Source organism: Schistocerca piceifrons, chromosome 2, assembly GCF_021461385.2.
Source record: "Schistocerca piceifrons isolate TAMUIC-IGC-003096 chromosome 2, iqSchPice1.1, whole genome shotgun sequence".
Lineage (NCBI taxonomy): Eukaryota > Metazoa > Arthropoda > Insecta > Orthoptera > Acrididae > Schistocerca > Schistocerca piceifrons.
In genome coordinates this window covers 487909848-487930302 of record NC_060139.1, presented here as the reverse complement: position 1 = coordinate 487930302, position 20455 = coordinate 487909848, and positions in this window count along the sequence as shown.

Sequence of the window (20455 nt, the reverse complement as noted above, 5' to 3'; positions counted from 1 at the left end):
CCAATACCTCACAACGGCCGTGACTAGCTATTTAGAATCTTTTTAGCCTGGCTGTCGTTCAGAGACCCGGTTATCCTGACGTGATTGGCAGGGTGAGGAATAAATACGCCTGTGATGTCAGTACTTGGGCGATACCTGAGATGGAGGCTCCCTAGAGCCACCAGCGCTCCCGCTGAAATGTAAACAACTCGGTGTGCATATCTACCAGTGACGAGTGGAGTAATGGTTGGCGAGGATTTCACTGTAGCAGCCGCAACTGACTGCTGCTCCTGACTGTGCGATGGAAGCTGCACACTTTGATCTGACGCAAGAATAAAGAGAACATGAAAGAAGTCGGATAAGTCTCATTTCCGTATCATACATATCTTTATTCTTTCCTTTGTCACTAACAGTACGTGAAGACGAAAGAATATGACGACAAAGGGGGCAAATAGCATAGTTTTGACAAGACTGGGACGGAAAGCTGAAGATCTTGGATGTGCAGGTACCGACGTCATTGTAGGAGGAGCCCTGGGCGATATTGCATGAGTACTGTGGTAGATATTGTTCATCATCTTGTCGAGGGAACCATGACACTATTAACTTGTTGATGACTGGGTGTTGTGTGCTGTCCTTAGGTTAGTTGGGTTTAAGCAGTTCTATGTTCTAGGGGACTGATGACCATAGCTGTTAAGTCTCATAGAGCTCAGACTCACTATTAACTTGTGGTAGTATAGGAGTCTGACATCACAATTAATAATATTTCAGATACTTCACGCACGACTTATAAAAATGATGTAAAAGAGTATACTTGAATCCGAGGCCTCCCACTTGTATTACCAGTATCGAAATTACGCCGCCCTCAGGCAAGTATCGAGTTCCCTGCCTTACACCTCGGATGCGAAAACTGATTCTTGACGTATTTTGTCTGCATTACGTTCCAAGTTACTGCCGCGTGCTTGTTGCACCACACAACTTTTTCTTGCTCCTCTCTTTCCTGTGGAGACGCCAATAGCTGAAATGGCCAAGGGAAGCTAAAGAAATCTGCCTTGAGAACAAGAAAATATAAAGTAAAAAGGATGGATATTTTTTCCACTAGGAAGTCAATGCAGCTAAATGAATCCTATTTCGATCATCTTGCGTATTTGCCACTACAGACCTGTTGTACGGTCAGTGAGAACCAGTTTCCTTTCCTGATTGTGTTCCAGCCAACATTAAAAGCCACAGGTTTATTTACATATTTCTGAGTAGAACGGACTATATCGTTATAAAAATTTATTGTATCACATGTGCATAACCTTTGCTACTCTACCGTATTAAGTTACTAAGCAAACTTTCAGAACGCAGTATAATGATGTAATACAGTGCCGAAGATGACTGCTGTTGGTAGAAACCGATCCTGAAGAAACGTAAACTGCCAGCTCGACGGATAATAAATTTACTGTGTAAATGTAAAAGTAACTGCTCGACTTTCTGATGTACACAGTGTCAGTGTTTATGAAACCTACTGGACTCCATGGACGTCAGTGTAGCGTCTGAGATGGTGAGGAACCCGATCTGCGGATTCAATGCTAATATTAATATCGGTGGTTCTGTCAGCGAAGCACTCTGTAGTTGTGTCATCAACTGTTGTGTATCGTCGGCACAGTGGCTGGTTCATAGGACAGCTACGCTGTCCGCAGCTGGGGCCTAGCAGTCCTATCCTCGCGTGGGACGGTAAGCACGCGCGTGGGACGCCGACGCCAGGGCCGTTTCTCGAGTGTCGTAACCTTAACCTTTTGCCACAATTCAGCACGCGGCCATGCATACGGCTCAACTGTGCAAGCAGTCCAGCGCAGAGTTCAATAGGTCGACGGTAGCGTGTTACAAACCACGCAATCCATGTGTCACAGACGTGGGGGACACCTTTGCATGCGAGACGGATGGCTAAAATAGGCAGAAAATGACACACATAGGCCCTGGCGTGTATAACACCAGCCAGGACAAACATATGGTGAATATCATGCCGCACTGCGGCAGTGGACGCCGTCGGTGAAGGCTATTTGAGCGTCAAGGCCTCAACTGGAAGGATGCCCGGCACTTCCTTATGTTGGTACAGTCGAAAATGGAAAGCAGTGAGCTATGATCACTCGGCGCAAAATGATCACCTTACCTTAATTCGCTCGGCGTCGGTCGGAGTCTTGACGCGTTGTAGATACGGGTGACACAACACAACACAAAAACAAAACAAACGTCACTGAGTCAGAAGCACCGGCACGCGGGCCGGGGGGCCGCCGCAGAGAGCGTGGGGTGGCAGCGGGGTAGCAGCCGCACCAAGGCGCGGGGGTGTCACCGGCTGCGGGTGTCCCGTGTCGTGACGCAGCAGGGTAGAAAGCACACGGACAGGCGGAAGGGGCGCACTCTAGGCACGTCTGCAGCCGGCGGCTGGAAGCTCCACACTGCCCGCCGCGCCACGCCGCTGGCCCGCGCAGCGACGGCAGCGCCCGCGGCGGCCGCGCGCCCAACCTCTCCTCGGCGCCGTTGCCACGTCTGCGGCGCCATCGCGGGTTCCTCCTGGGTTGGCGTCTCTGTCTGCAGGTTAACCTGATAATGAGCGCCGCGTCCCTCCAGATGGTCACCGGCTCCTCCGCAACGGGAGCCGCTCTGTTGTTTTTGTCGTCTCGGCAACCCATTCTGGGCTGCCGTCACTGCTCACCTTTCCGTCTCGTGCGCCATCCTCTCAGCGGCCTAGGACTGCCACTGTTCCGAGTTCATCTACAGCTGACAGCAGTCATTGAGGCTGCCCGTAAAGATGCAACACAACTATCCTACAGTTTATGAAAACCCACTTTTTCCACCGAAAGACACAGTTAACCGATTACGGTAAGGCATGAGCAGATCCAAAACGAGGGTCATGGGGTCATGACCACAGCCCCTCCTCCCCTCCAAAAAAATTTAGTAAAACCGTTTACATTTTTATACACGGGGTGTCTAATAAGTAATGCAACATATACATTACTGGCCATTAAAATTGCTACACCACAAAGATGACGTGCTACAGACGCGAAATTTAACCGACAGGAAGAAGATGCTGTGATATGCAAATGATTAGCTTTTCAGAGCATTCACACAAGGTTGGCGCCGATGGTATGAAGCGAGAGCTCATTGGAGGGCAGCGTGGAGATCTATTACGATGAAAACTGGCTCTGCTTCGGTGCCAGTAATGACCGTATGATGGTTAGAAGGACGCCAGTTGACGGCCTGCAACCAGCCTGTCTGGGTGCTAGAGATCCTGGACCTATACCTGGAGTTATGGCCTGGGCTACGGTTTCGTATGACCGCTGGAGTACTTTCTGGCCATGCCAGCAGCATGACTGCAAATCTGTACGTCAGTCTGTTGATTCGACCTGTTACTCTCCCATTCATGAAAAGCACTCCAGAGGCTGTTTTCCAACAGGAAACAGTAATGATTGTGTGACTCAAGATTGAAAAAACAGCAAAAGAATTTCATTTCGGACGCTCCTTGCCCTTAGACAGATATGGCTGGAAATCCTACTGTTTATTTTAAATATATGAACCGATTTGTGATTTTATTCGTTGAGATGTTCTGATTCTTGTGACTGAACCCAAAATGCATCACTTTCTGTTTGGTCAGGTTTTACGGCAATTAATATTATAACTGCAGCTCAGCCAAATAATTCTCCTGAATTATTATAGTTACTGTTTTTTTTTGCTTATTTTAATTTGGAAACCATCTTTTCAGACGAAGCTGGTATCTGCTGGTACTGCAGTGAATTGAAAAATTCTTTGTGGTATCACATAACAAACAAATTACCAATAAGATCGCCACACGCCGAGAGTCAATATCTGTCATTAATAATTACTTGAAGTCAAACACAAAAGACTGTGAGATTTAGGAACTGATACATGAATGGAACAGTTTGCTTAAATGATTAAAACATGAAAGAAATGTATTTAAGTGCCGTTTACGCAAATCTCAGGGCCGATTTCACTGGTCGTGGACACGACTCAGTTGTTAAGGAGAAGGAGGAGGGGTGGGGGACGAATCATCACACGACTATCCGTGATCATTCGTCGTGAGTCCTATCGGCGGCAGGTGCTGCGTTGGTACGGCGCGTCGTTTTGTAGTTGTCCTGCTCAAGTCGCTTTCTCCCCTCGGTACGCGCGGCTTGCACAGAAGCCCAGGTGCGGTCTCCACATTGTCTGCCCATTGTCGGTCTGCGTGGCCAAAGCTGCGATATCAAGGCGTCGAAATGCGGATGCTGACGATGGATGCAAGAGCCCTCATGTCCTCTTACTTCCGCGCTGTCTCACCGACTGCCCCTCTTGACTCCTCATCCATCTCTCAAACTCAACAGTTCATCAAAATTTTCTGCTCTCGCGGCGTTGTCATTGGTTCACTCAATTTGCAATGCTGCCAAATGACTGATGGCCATTTCATGACCACACCTGTCCATGCAGGGTGGAAATTTCCGGTCTTGCGTGGGCTCCTGTGTGACTCAGGAGTTGGCGTCTTTCTCACGATTTCACCAGCGTTGATGACACGTTCTTCCGATGCTTTTCAGCATTCTGAAGTTGTCATGAAAGCAGCGACACAACACCTTTTTGTAACCGCTGTGTCTGTGTGAGGCCTGGACACACTCGTGTATGTGCTTCGTCTCAGAGTCTGCTGGCGTTTGTGATGTTTGTGGAACCTCCTTACTATCGAGAAAACACATTTTTAAGAAGGCTGACTTCTTTCACACTCTTCTCTGTGTGCGCTCTTGATGAACGCTCCTTCCAGCTTTTGCTGGAATTGTCGACATATTCCTGCTCTCTAAGGCAGGTAAAACGACTACTGCCAGGCCAGAAGAATTCACGTGCTTCCGCGTGTGCATTCTTGACGTTCCATCCTAATGTCTCCATAGGTCCAATAGTTTTCGGTACGCTTCTCATCGTCTGCCAGGCTCTTCGCAACGTGTCCGTTTTTAAACGAAGCGAGGGCGTCCTCCTGCCTATCCTGTGTGTGGTTGTAGAATGGATCCATGTCTGCATCTCGGGCACCCTTCAGATGTGACAAAAAATAAAAACACCTACAGCTGTCCTTATTATTTTATTTTATTTTGTATCTACCAGTTTCAACGCTTCATTGCGTCATCTTCACGCTGTTTTGATGTGGTACACGTTGATTGATCCCCATGCATAACCCATCATTTGCCACCATTACTGGATACGAAGATAATGTGTCAGCACTCCTACCATCAACTGCCAACTGACACGATAGTACACGGCCGTCGTCCCAGAGACTTCCTGCTAAAAGGATGGACCTACAAAACCTTCCGGATGTGGTCCTGCTGGCTTCCTCCTGGGCTACTGGCGGTGTGAGTCGGCGTATGTGGCGCCCGACAGAGGTGCCACAGTATCATAAGTGATCGACCACTTTATGGGAGCCGGCCGATGTGACCGAGCGGTTCTAGACGCTTTAGTCTGGAACCACGCGATCGCTACGGTCGCAGGTTCGAATCCTGCCTCGGGCATGGATGTGTGTGATGTCCTTAGGTTAGGTAGTTTTAAGTAGTTCTAAGTTCTAGGGGACTGATGACCTTAGATCTTAAGTCCCATAGTACTCAGAGCCATTTGACCACTTTATGGGAAACAGATATGGTTGATATCTCCAGAACTCGCAACGCAGACAACGTAATGAGTCAAAGTCTACTGTGAGCTGGGCCACATTTATCGCGAGTGACACGAACACTGACAGCATGCGAGCTGGTCAGCTGATCCCAAGCTCTGGGACTTAGACGCTGATGCTCTTGTAACTACAGCTCTGCCGAAAAGCAGCACTGTTCACGTGTCTCATCAAGCTCATCAATTCTGGCAGGCCATCGTACCAGGGCAGGGTTGTAGGATGTACTGCTGACACATGTGAGTTCCTGGGACGTCGATATCCCGGCCTAGGTGGAAGAATATTATGAGTAGCCAACCGAGGGAACTCAGACAAAGCCTTCAGACCGTGGGTCACGTCCAGATACTTCGCATCCGCATCACACCAAATAGCAACACGAAGTTTTACTAAATGAACAACTAAGTCAGAGAACGGGTTCATGAAGTTCTGATGCTACCCGAAGACAGCATCACACTAAATAGCAACATGAAGTTTTGTTAAATGAACAGCTAGGTCAGAGAACGTATTCGTGAAGTTCTGAGGGTAGTTGAAGACAGTGAGTGAAACGACAGTACAATAGAATAAGCAGAGAAATAAAAATGACCTGAATTACGCTTGGAAAACAATATAAGGCTTGAAAGACTAAGTTTCTGATGTGTGTAAAAAGAAAAGTTTGTAGTTTATGTGTGCTAGTAGTTCTGATTTACGGGAATAAGGCACAAGCTTTTAATGCGAAACCCATTCGAAAACTGTATGTACCTTAAGAAGCAATGTAATGAAAATGAAAGGTCGGTGGGCGAAGCAAGAGGCCAAGGCCAGGCGAATGGTTGGTAGATTTGTCACGGAAGTTGGTTGCTGGGTAGCAGGATACAGGGGAAAACTGAGGCGTCGACCTGATAGGATATGGGTGGGTCGCAGATGACAAGAGCAGACTCGCAAGATGTAATACTTTTGGTTAACTGGCTCTGTGCTGACACCTGCGTAATCTGAAACATGGTGCTGATCTATTCAGAACAGACATTTCAGGCAAGAAATGGTGTGTGTGGTAACTAATGTTGTGCAGTATGGGATAAACTAAACTAGGCGGCAACTACTGCATAGCATTTAGACCAAATATCTTCAGCTATTTGTTGCATATATTTCCATTTCTGTCTGCCTCAACAGTTCTTACCCTCTACAGCTCCCCTGTTGTACCATGGAAGTTATTTCCTCATATCTTAACACATGTCTTTTTAACCTGACCCTTCTCATTGTCATTGTTCCCCTCATAATTATATCCTCGCCTGTCCTGCGGAGAAACCTCCTCATTTCTTATCAGCTCACTTAATTTTCAACATCTTCCTGTAGCAATTTTGTAATATTATGACATGATGGACACCGTGGCTGTTGTTTGAAGACAAATTTTGATGGTGTTGGGACAGCAACCAGCTGGTTTCTGTAGTATTACATCTCAGCCCCTTCGATTCTCTTCTTCTCCGGTTCCCCCACAATCCATGATTCATATCCCTAAAAATGCTGTGCTCCAGACCTACGTGCACAGAAATTCCTTCTTCAAATTAAGGACGAGATCTTTTGGCCAGGAATATCCTCTTTGCGTGTGCTAGCCTGCCTTTTATATTCTCCTTGCTTCGGTGATCATTCATTATTTTACTGCCTTGGTCTTCGTCTACTTCATGATCCCCAATTTTGATGTTAATTTCGACACTAATCTGATTTTTGATCTTCATCATTACCCCCATCTTTCTTCGATTTACTATCATTGCATATTGCGAACTCAACAGACTGTCTACTCCATGAAGTATGTTCCGTAATTTTTCCTCACTGACCAATAATACCAGCGAATCTTATCGTTGATATTGTTTCATTCTGAACTTTAATCCCACATCTGAGCCTTTCTTTGATTTACCTCATTGCTTCTTTGATGTACAGATTCAATAGTAAGATAGAAATGCTGCACCCCATTCTTACTTTTTAATAACAGCACGTCATTCTTGATTTTCCATCCTTATTGTTCCTTCTTGCTTTTTGTACATATTGTATATTACCCGTCTTTATCCACAGCTTACTCCATTTTTTCGGGGAACTTCGAACGTCTTGCACCGTTTTATACTGTCGAAAGCTTTGCCTTGGTCGACAGACCCTATGAAGGTGTACTGAGACCCAAAATCTCCTTTTCCATTCTTCTGTATATTACGTTTGACAGCAACTTGGATATGAGATTTATGACACTGATTGTGTGATATTCTTCGTGCCCAGCAATCGTATTCCTCTCCAAACATTCGCGACCGGAACAAGAAAAAGGAGAAGCGACAGGGGTACACAAAGTACCCTCTGCCGCACACCGTAAGGTGGCATGCAGAATATAAATGTAGAAGCAGATGTCGATTCTAGCACCTGTCTACCTTTCCTATTTTCTGAACTGTGTGGATGATATTTTTCCTAAAATCTGGTGGCATGTCTCCAGTCTTACAGATTATACACAGCACCTTTTATAGTCGTTTGGGTGCCAGTTCCCCAAATGACGCTAGAAATTCTGAAGGAATGTAACGTATCCCTTCTGGCTTATTTGATCGCATGTCTTCCAAAGCTTCACTTCTGTTACGTTTTCCGACAAGTCTCACCCCTTCACTGTACTCTTTCCAGATATCTGCTGTCTGTTCTGCATCTAACACTGGAATTCTCATTGCTATATTAATGTAGACGCCCTTGATTTTAATTTCACCGAAGGCTGTTTCGACTCCTCTACATAGTCCTTCCAATGACCACTTCTTTTTCGGTTTTTTCCACATTTTTCTGCGGCCGTTTAGCCTTTTCCTCCCTGTGTTTCCTGTTTGTTGAATTTCCCTCTCTTTTTAATTTAGAGCAATAAGTTTCCTATTACCAGCTGAAATTTAGTGAGAACTATGTTAGACTTCCTCCCCTCTGATTCTTATTACAGAGTCAATGTTTTCCCGTAACATCATTTTCAGTTCCTTCCCCAACGACAGCGTTCTAGCCCCCTCTACATACTCAGTCACCTCTTCAAGTGTCCTCATACAATCTTTCAATTTGTTCATCCTCTGCTAGTGACATCGGCATGCATACCTAATTTATTGTTTTTAGCGTTCGTTTGCATTCGATTTTGATGAGAATAATCCTATTACTGACTTGTACAAATTAACTTATTCTCTGACCTACCTTCCTATTCATAACGAGTCCTACCCCCTGTGTACCATTTTCTGTTGTTGTTGATATTCACTGACATCATCTTACATTCTTCTTTCTATCTCACTTCTCTAACGCTCGCTGTTTCTACAGTGAGCCTTTTTCCTTCTCCTGTCAGATTTCCTCGCTTCTCCATCACGTTCGGACTTATAACATTTCACACTCCGACTCATTGACTGTTACTCATTCGTTGTTTATTCAAGCTTTTTCCCATTGTCGTTTCCCCTTGGGAGTGCAGTTCCAAAGATACGGATGGGACATGAGTTCAGAAATTTTTGCCGTTGGATCTCACCACGCCACTTCCTTACTCACGGGCCACTCGTACTGGACAGCAAACGCCGAGTCTCGGTGAACTCCGGCGGCCGTTACACGACACCTGGAGCAGGCCGGAGAGCCACATTGTTGCAGCTGCAGTATTAGTACGTCCAACTCCAACAACAAGGTGTCCCCAACTTGATCCGCGACGCTGCCCTGCGCCAATTAGTACAGAGTTACTAACAACTCTGTCACCCTGTGCGGCCGTTGCTTAACTGTAGTCTCTGTGTTTGGAGCGGTGTAGAGGGACCGTTGAATTCGATCTGCAGGTTTGCGATCAGTATCACCCCTAGAGGCAGCGCCGTGTTCATTTACAAGACCATAATTATCTGAGTTAGCAAAAGAAAACTAGAGAGGCAGTTGAAACGTTGCGCTTGATAATGAAAGAAACACGTTCATGGGACTTGTCGACACAGGAAAAGCATTCAACAGAGTAAAATGGGGCAAAGTGTTTGCAGTTCTCAGAACAATAGCTTTAAGCTATACGGAAGACGGGTAATACAAAATATGTACAAGAACCAAGATGACACAATAGGAATGGAACACCAAGAACGAAATGCTCAGATTGAAAAGGGTGTAAGACACAGTTACAGCAAGTCTCCCCAATGTCTGAATCTGCACGTAGAAGAAACAATGATGGAAAGAAACGAGTGGAATTAAGGGTGCTATGATATCAACGGTAAGACTGTCTGCTGATACAGCTATCCTCAGTCAATGTGAGAAAGAATTACAGGACTTGTTCTGTAAACTGATCTACTGAACAAAAAATACGTAGACACAGAGTAAACCGATGAAAGATGAAAGTAATGAGGAGTAGCTGAAATCGGGTTAACCATAAACATAAGTACTAAGTTTAGAGCCATCAAGTAGAGAAAGTGAAGGAATTCTGCTTCCTTAAAAGTAAAACTGTACATGGCGGGCAGAGCAAGGATATAACAAGCAGACTAACACAAATGAGGAAGGATTTTTCACCAGACTAAGTTCACAAATATCCAGTAATGGCCTTAATTTGAGGAAGAAATTTCTCAGGTAGTATGTTTGGAGCACAGCATTGTATGGAAGAGAATCATGGATTGTGGGAAAACTGGAAAAGAAGAGAATCGAAACGAATGATACGTGGTGCTATAGAAGGATTCTGAAGATTAAGTGTACTGATTAGAAATGAGGAAGTCCTCTCCAGAATCAGCGAGGAAAGGAATATATGGAACACACTGACAAGAAGAAGGGGCAGCATGTTAGGGAATTTGTTAATAGACGAGGAAATAAGATAAATGGTACTTGTCTGAAGTACAGACGGTAAGAATTGTAGTGGAGGACAGAAACTGGATTACAGCAAATAACTGCAGCGTGTAAGTGCTACTTGAGACGAAGAGATTGGCACAAGAGAGGAAGTCGTGCAGTGCTGCATCAGACCAGACACAGCGTTGATAAAAAAAAAAAAATAGACTGGAGGATGACATAGAATCTGATTTCTTGCCTGATCACGTCAAACCACACTACCAATGAAAATATTTTGTGTCACTCTGCCAGAGTATTTTCGACATACCTAATTAAAATATCTAAACATTCGTTTTAACAGAATCTTCCGTCGGTTCTTGGTAGAACAACATTATAATAATATATGAAAAGCACCAGTTTGCTTTTGTTCTACAATATTATTTTTATTGCTAACCGGTTTTCGGCTTACAATGCCATCTTCAGGCATTTACTGAGTATTATCACCAAAGAAGTTAAATGTTAGCAGACAACACTGGAAGAGAAGTAACACATCTAGAGTGAAGTAGAAACATACAGCGAGTAACATCTTTGCAATGAAATAGTAAAAACTGAACAGTACATAAATAACAATGGAGTTGACAGGAAAACCTTTAGCACAATATAAGAATAACATGCCTACATAACGGTATCTATTGATAAACAAAACTATTGAAATAAGATAAACTTAGTACTAGGCAAGGCTGCATCAAGAGGTATGAAACATGGAGAGTGATACACAACCCATTAAAAAAGAAGAGACAGTTGTCAATGTAAATACAGAATACACGAAGAACTTAAGCTATATCAATACGATAAACAGAAATTAATAAATGCAGGAAAATTGAGGTGTTTGAGGGAATTTTCCTGCATTTATTAATTTCTGTTTATCGTATTGATATAGCTTAAGTTCTTTGTGTATTCTGTATTTACATTGACAACTGTCTCTTCTTTTTTAATTGGTTGTGTATCACTCTCCATGTTTCATACCTCTTGATGCAGCCTTGCGTAGTACTAAGTTTATCTTATTTCAATAGTTTTGTTTATCAATAGATTCCGTTATGTAGGCATGTTATTCTTATATTGTGCTAAAGGTTTTCCTATCAACTCCATTGTTATTTATGTACTGTTCAGTTTTTACTATTTCATTGCAAAGATGTTACTCACCGTATGTTTCTACTTCACTCTAGATAAGTTACTTCTCTTCCAGTGTTGTCCGCTAACATTTAACTTCTTTGGTGATAATACTCAGTAAATGCCTGAAGATGGCCTTGTAAGCCGAAAACCGGTTAGCAATAAAAATAATATTGTAGAACAAAAGCAAACTGGTGCTTTTCATTTATTATTAAACATTCGTTCTTAGTCTAGTTATTTATTTCACTTTTATTTGTTTTACGTTTTTAATTGTTATTTTAGGTTAAGTTTTTATTCTTTTTTTTTGTTTGCCTTTTTACATACGTACATTTTGTTAGTTGAAAGTAGTAAGCAACTCATTATTTTGACACAAAATCGTCACGACAATGATAATTTGTAAATAAATTCATAAACATAACGTTTTCTTACACCATGAACATAAAATGATAGACATTTCTTCACACAATATATACCACAGAGAACAAATATAAAACAGATTTCAACAAGTTTTCAAATTATCGTGGGGATCCCCTAAATATCTTTCTTTTGTCAGACATGTTTCAGTACATTGGCAAGCGTTGGCGAAGAGAATTGATTATGTTATAGAGACTACATCTTAATTATATTGTTTCTCGAGTGAAAATTGACACTATAATCATTTGTAGAACTAGATCTGAAAATCTTCTCATAAATTCTTCCAACATTGAAAGCCATATACATCTCACGGCTATACCCGTGCCGTCGAGTGCTTTGGAATTACCAAATGAACAAGTCCTTTGTCCTTGGGTGTGATGGCCAAAACGGTTTGTTTTCAACGACCACCCATCTTTTCACAGTGTGATAAGAAATCAACGGTGAGTTTGGACCTAGGATTCGAGAATCTCTTTTTGAATCACCAAATATCCTTGTGACACTATCGAAATCTGGTAAATAAACGTTTGACCAGGTTAAAAGATATTTGAAAGATCTTTCATTTCTCAGTGAGGGAGAAAAACCTGTGCGATCGTTAGATTCATGGGACTGTCATTGTGAAAGAACCGTACAGAACATCGTACACGAAGACAAGGAACGAATTCATCTGATGGTCCCAAAGGGCTCGACAGCACTGGTACATTCGTGAGACATATACGGCTTTCGATGTGGGACGAATTTTTTTAGATCTTCAGATCTACTTCCATTGAATGATTATGATGTCAATCTCCGCTTGAGAAGCAATATAATCAAGGTGCAGTCACTAGCACACAATCAATTCTCTCCGCCAAGGCTTACCAATGTACTGAAATATCTGTATATTATGCGAAGAAATTTCGTTAATTTTATGTGCAAGATGTAAGAAAACGCCATGTTTTAAGCATTTACTTAGAGATTATCATTGTATAATGATTTTGTATCATACTAATGAGTTACCTATTAGCTTCAACAGACAAAATATACGTATGTGAAACGGAAAACTAAAATAAAAAAGAAACAAAAAGAAAACTGAATCGATATCTTAAATAAAAATTTTAATCCTAAAACAAATATAAGTTAAATAAATAACTAGACTAAGAACGAATGTTTAGATATTTTAATTAGGTATGTTGAAAATATCCTGACAACACGTTGCGTCCAGCTTATTTCCCAAAAATGTTATTTCAGAAACCAGCTTTACTCCACATGGATGTATGTAGCTTGAAATCTACTTCCATTTACGTTGTAACATAAGCTTCTGTTTTTCAGAAGTAATTAATAATGGTGGGTATTTTTACAGTTTGAAATTATTACAAAATTAGAGTATATAGTTTTCAAGAATGTTACTTACGTATCAACTTACTTATCAAGTTTTATATATAATCGTTTCTAAGATATTCCCTCCAAACCCAATGTGACAAATTACTTTCGGGATGTGTTTTACCCCTCAAGAGTAAAACTGGACACAAACAAAATTGCATCATGTTGCCCCATCTACACACCCTCCTTATTTCATCACGATCGTTTCTTGACACTAGGGAATGTTTCCTTATCAGCGGCTTCGTTGGGTCAAGAGTTCTTTTCAATTCTAACTTCGCATACGAGATTGTATTCCAGCAGCTGTGGAACAAAGTGGACAATTGAGGCTTGCAGTGACTTCATTGATGATTTGAACGAGCAACGAATTGGAATCGTGGGTGTTGCTTTAGTTGCTTGTCCTTCACCTTTGCTCTTGTCAGTGGACGCTGCTACTGACTCTGTTACATCGTTAAATTGCGATCTGACTCGATATTTTGGCTGTGTGGCTCATACTCGCTCAGGATCAGACATCATGTGTGTTCAGCCAAATTTGTGGATGTCGTGCTGAGAAGGTTTCTGCATTGGTTAGTTGCTTGTTTAACAGTTAATTAAGCTGTAGGCGGTGTGTGTCGGTACCTTTCCGCTACAAGTTGCTATATTCTTGTTGTAAACGATAGGGGTAAGCAGTTTCCCTGTGTTTCACAGTCGCTTCTACACTGAGGTGACAAAAATCATAGACTAGCGATATGCACGTACACAGATGCCGGTAATATCTCATACACAAGGTATAAAAGGGCAATGCATTCATGGAGGGCTCATTTGTGCTCGTTTCATTCATGTGGAAACATTTCCTATCTGGTTATGACGGCACAGTGGGAATTAACAGTCTTTGAACACGGGATGGTAGACGGAGCTAGGTGCATGGGACACACTATTTCGGAACTCGTTAGGGAATTCAGTATTACGAGATCCACAGTGCCAAGAGAACACCATATTACTAGTATTACCTCTCAGCACGGACAACGTTGTTGCTGACGGCCTTCACTTAACGACCGAGTGAACCGGCGTTTGCGTAGAGTTGTCGGTGCTAATAGACCAGCAACACTGCGTGAAATAGCCGCTGAAATCAATGTGCCACGTACGACGAATGTATCCGTTAGGACTGTGTGGTGAAATTTGGCGTCAATGGGCTATGGCAGCAGACGACCGACGGTAGTGTCTTTGTTAACAGCACGACATCGCCTGCTTACGGCTCTCCTGAGCTGGTGACCACATCTGTTGGACCCTAGATAAATGGAAAACAGTGGGTTGGTCGGATGAGACCCAATTTCAGTTAGTAAGGGCTAAGAGTAGGGTTCGAATCTGCCGCAGAGCCCACTAAGCTATGGATCCATGTTGTCAACAAGACACTGCCCAAGCTGGTAGTGTGGGCTATGTGTACATTGAATGGACTGGTTCCTCCGGTCCAACATAACCACTCATTGACTGGAAATGATTACGTTCGGCTACTTGGAGATCATTTTCAGTCATTCATGGACTTCAAAAAACAACAATGAAATTTTTATGGATGGCAATATGCCATGTCACTGGGCCACGATTGTCCGCAATTCTGGACAGTTCGAGTGAATGATTTGGCCACCTAGATCGCCGGACATGAATCCCATCGAACATTTACGGGACATAATCGAGAGGTCGGTTGGTGCACAAAATCATGCACCAGCAACCCTTTCGCAATTATGAACGACTGTAGAGGCAGCGAAGCTCAATGTTACTTCAGAGAACTTCCGACGACTAGTTGAAACCATGCCAAGTCCAGTTGCTGCACTACACCGGGAAAAAACAAGGTCCGACACGATATTAGGAGGTATCCCATGAGTTTATACTGAATTAGTAGCTTTAGTTTCGTCCTCCCTAGAGGGATGATTATATGACTGGCTTGCAGTACACAGCGTGGTGAACGATGAGTGTTTCAGTCTCATCCGTCCCTGTTTGATGATCGTCGTTAGGATTCCTGATCTGTGGTTGAAACTCCTAAGATACCTGTAAGTAGAACACTGTGCTGGCCATTATTGTGGATAGGCTGCCCTGCGGATGTGCCCAACAGTGGTTTGTGTTCTAGTGATGGCTGCTGCGAACGACGTTAGTAGCTCCGAGTACGGTTGTTGACTTGTTCGCATCTGCTTATGGTTCGTTAGTTTAAGCTACAGGTGATGAGGCCACAGTCATACACGTTGAATGAGCTCAGTGGTTCTAAGATGAGTTTAACTACCTTAAGATCTGAACAGTGGATAGTGTTAGGACCTGATTACTAATTAAGCGTTGCATATTGCAATATTATCCGCTAAGCAGGTTACTACCAGCTGCAATCAAGTTGTTATAAATGCCAAGGCTAGAGTCAAAAAAGTAGATCCACCTACGAAATAATTCGTACGGCCTGCTTTCTAGCATAAATAGTGCATTTACGTTGTGGCTATGTATACTAGCAAGCCCGATTGGTAAACGTAATAGCTTGATGTATGTTGTTGTTGTCGTGATGTCCAGTCCAGAGACTGGTTTGAAGCAGCTCTCCATGCTACTCTGTCCTGTGCAAGCTTCTTCATCTCCCAGTACCTACTGCAACCTACATCCTTCTGAATCTGTTTAGTGCATTCATCTCTTGGTCTCCCTCTACGATTTTTACCCTCCACGCTGCTCTCCAATACTAAATTGGTGATCCCTTGATGCCTCAGAATATGTCCTACCAAGCGATCCCGTCTTCTAGTCAAGTTGTGCCCCAAATTTCTCTTCTCCCCAATTCTATTCAATACATCCTCATTAGTTATGTTATCTACCCATCTAATCTTCAGCATTCTTCTGTAGCACCACATTTCGAAAGCTTCTATTCTCTTCTTGTCTAAACTATTTATCGTCCAGGTTTCACTTCCATACATGGCTACACTCCATACAAATACTTTCAGAAACGACTTCCTGACACTTAAATCTATACTCGATGTTAAAAAATTTCTCTTCTTCAGAAACTCTTTCCTTGCCATTGCCAGTCTACATTTTATATCCTCTCTACTTCGACCATCATCAGTTATTATACTCCCCAAATAGCAGAACTCCTTTACTACTTTAAGTGTCATTTCCTAATCTAATTCCCTCAGCATCACCCGATTTAATTCGACTACATTCCATTACCCTCGTTTTGCTTTTGTTGATGTTCATCTTATATCTTCCGTTCAAGACACTGACCATTCCGTTCAGCAGCTCTTCCAGGTCCTTTGCTGTCTCTGACAGAATTACAGTGTCATCCGCGAACCTCAAAGTTTTTATTTCTTCTCCATGGATTTTAATTTATACTCCGATTTTTTCTATTGTTTTCTTTACTGCTTGCTCAATATACAGATTGAATAACGTCGGGGATAGGGTACAACCCTGATATACAAGCTTTATATATGCATATATATAATAAATCTCAATCATGTGTATGTGTGGCTGTAGGATTGTGATTTATAATTGATTCGCCTAACTTGTTGAAGTTTCAAGGTCTAAGGAAGTATAAGTAATCATTATGGTAACTATTTTCCTTCAAGCCATAGTGAGTTGTTTCAGTCGTTGCGAAACCACCTTCCCCATTACACTTTCTGCAGTTGATGCCACAGAATAAACTGTTAAAAATAAAATCACACAATTTCAGAGATTTTATTGGTCTCATACAGATATGAATTTATGTATATGGTTTGAAGCGGCGAGCGAAAATTTGTACCAAAGTTCGGAATCAAACTCGGGTCTCCGGCTTGCTAGGCAGGTGCGCTAGCCACTAATCCATCTTGGCACAGCCGTTTTGCACAACTGCATGGATTACCCTGGCAAGCCTCCCTCCTCGATCCAGATTCACACTGTTGCCCCAGTCTACTTTAAATTCGCTCTTACACACGAACTGAATTGCCGAGGCTCTCTATTTTCTGGAACATCATCTCAGCATCCAAAGTAAATGAGGAATCGAGGATGAAATCCAGGTGCAGGTACTTTTGCAGATGAAACGACACAGTTTCAGAGACTTAAATGTTTCATACAGATATACTTTTATCTATACAGACTGAAGCGGAGAGTAAAATTTGTACCAAGGGGAAGGTGGCTTATTGGCTAGCACACCTGCCTAGCAAGCAGGAGACCCGGGTTCGATTGCCAGCATTGGTACAAGCTTTCTCTTGCCGCTTCAGTCTATATAATAGAATAAACTGTTGTTGTCGTCGCAGGTAAAGGCCAGCCACTTGTGCAGATCTCTGCAGTGACGGTTCTTCTTGCGGGAGCCTCTTTCAGCTGACCGTGCGTGGTGCAGTTACCCCCTCGCTGCAGAAGACGAAGAGACATCAGGAGCTCCACTACATTTTACTATTCTTACTGTATTTAAATAGAGAATGTTCAGTTCAACAGAGTCAATCAAACAGACCCAGCCCGCCACTCTTCAACCATGTACCTTCTACATCGTGATTATCTAATTTTTATCTGAGACCTGTCTTTACGATAGAATACAATAATTATTTACCTCTGTGTTATAGAATTTCTATTTTCAGTCAAAGACAGAGTGAACAGTTGTCTCAGCCACGATTCTACCTTATGACTCTCAATAACACTACCTACCTCTATGCTCCCATTATTGCTACCAGTCTTATATATGCGAGTGCACTACAAGCTGCGGGTTACCGTGAACCCTTCCGGCGTACCGAAATGTTGCCCTGATCACCTCCTCCCGTTTACACTGAGACCAACAAGTAAACGTGAGCTCTACACACTAGAAAAACAAGGGTCATTCAATTTCATCTTACCAATGGACATGATTCCTGGTGGTAGTCAGGAAACTTAACGATCCCATTTATTAATGTATTGATTTTAAGATAATGAGCAGATTTCAAGCTATATTTATAACTTATCCAAATCACAGCCCAGGACAACCATTGTTCAAAACTTAGTTCGAGATGTGCTTATGTATAGATATCCATCAGCGACTCATCCTTAAAAGTGGTGCTACAGAAACCGTTCTTGAACTCGATCTAAATAGAAGATTGTTTATCGGTGTAACGAGTGAGTACTTGTACAGAGTGTAAACTTTAAGTTGATGAAACAAAATAACTCGAAAAATAAGCTTCACACGAAAAAATGTGTAGAATCCAAAGTTGATTATTTTAGAGCGGGCAGCTGCTAGTGCTAAAATTATCCCGCCATCCCAGCCCCATGCGGGTGGGACGAGAGGCAACTTTAAAATTTCACATGGGAACCCCCATTTTTTATTGCAGAATCAGATTCTACATAAGAAACTACGTACATTTTGTCTTAAACATTTGTTTTGATGCTTGGTAGCTGGCACTGTAATTCAAGAAAATCCATGTTCTCATTTTTGGGTGGAAAATGGTTACGGATAAATAAAAAATACTTATTTACTTCGTAAATTTTGATTCGCTAAAACTAAAACTCTCTCTCTTTCTCTCTCTCCCCATAGGGTGGGGTTTGAGAGGGAGGAATTTTTTACAAATGTTGCCCCCAAATATTATTTTTTCGACAGATTTGGATACGTTTTGATTGTTTCGCTGTCATGAGGCCACACAACTTTTAATTAACAAACAAATCGTCTGACTAGCTAACTAACTAACCAAACATCCCACTTACTAACGAGTGAACTCATTAACTCACAGAGTAAACAAAGTAAAATACTAACTGAGGAAAAGACTAACCCACTCGCTAACTAAAGATGAACGTATTCTCCATTAAGATTCGATGGTGCTGAAAAGGAACGATTGGTTTCGTTTTATTGTTGATTATTTGTAAATACTTGCAAGCACATGAATTCCGGAGTGTTTGTTTCCAGTGAGTCTCCTCGCCTCTCACTTTCGGCCTGCTTGTTGTCCGTGAATCCCTTGCATCTCACCGTTTTATGAAATCAAATGTTCAAAGTGATGACCTCCAACTTCGATGCATTTGTTGACTCGTGCTGTAAATCCCTGCGCACATCTTGATAACACGTCTGGTGTAATTGCAGCGCAAGCATCTCTTATTCTTTGTATCATGTTTTCGCGAGTGGTAGGCGTTTCCTGATAAAATATATCTTTTAGATAGCCCCATAAGGAAAAATCTGGAGATGTAAGGTCAGTCGATCTGGCTGGCCAATTCACAGGACCTGCCGTGCCGATCCAGGGACCATGGTAAAGTCGATCTAATACATTGCGCACTACTAGTGAATAATGCGCTGGACAACCATCATGTTCAAACCACATGTTTTGTCGAAATACGATGCTCAGGTCATCAAGTAGGTTTGGCAGTTCATTTTCAAGTAGGTTTCGATATTTTTTGCCATTCAAATTGCCGTCCATAAAATATGGACCGATCAGTTTATCGCCAATTATACCACACCAAACATTAACTGACCAAAGTCGATGATGGTTGAATTCTCGAATCCAGTGTGTGTTCTGTTCACTCCAGCCGGCCGGAGTGGCCGTGCGGTTCTAGGCGCTACAGCCTGGAGAAGAGCGACCGCTACGGTCGCAGGTTCGAATCCTGCCTCGGACATGGATGTGTGTGATATCCTTAGGTTAGTTAGGTATAATTAGTTCTAAGTTCTAGGCGACTGATGACCTCAGAAGTTAAGTCGCATAGTGCTCAGAGCCATTTGAACCATTTGTTCACTCCAGTAATGCTTGTTATGGCGATTAACTTCGCCGTGGTTTGTGAACGTTGCCTCATTGGAGAAAAGAACTCTGGCAGAAAAGTTTTGGTTTATTTGCATCCGCTGAACTGCTCAGTGACAAAGCGTTACACGGTTTTGGAAGTCATCGCCATGTAGTTCCTGATGCATGGATGCATGGTATGGATAAAATGTGTAGAGCTTCAGGATTTTCCAGACACTCATGTTTGAAATTCCTGATTGCCTTGATATTTTTCTAGTGTTCGCATGAGGATTATGAGCCACAGCAACTAGTACTGTCACTTGATTGTTTTGACCACAAACAGTAGCTGCACGGGTTCTTATTTTCTGGTTCACACTACCTTCCGCAGTAAATTGTTTAATAACTGGAACAAAAGAGGACCGTGATCGTACTTGGCCAGGAAAAAGCTTTGCCTAAAGCGCGACTACATTGTCAAAATATTTACCACTTTCTCCATAAATCTACAGCATTTCAATTTTTCTTCCACAGAAAG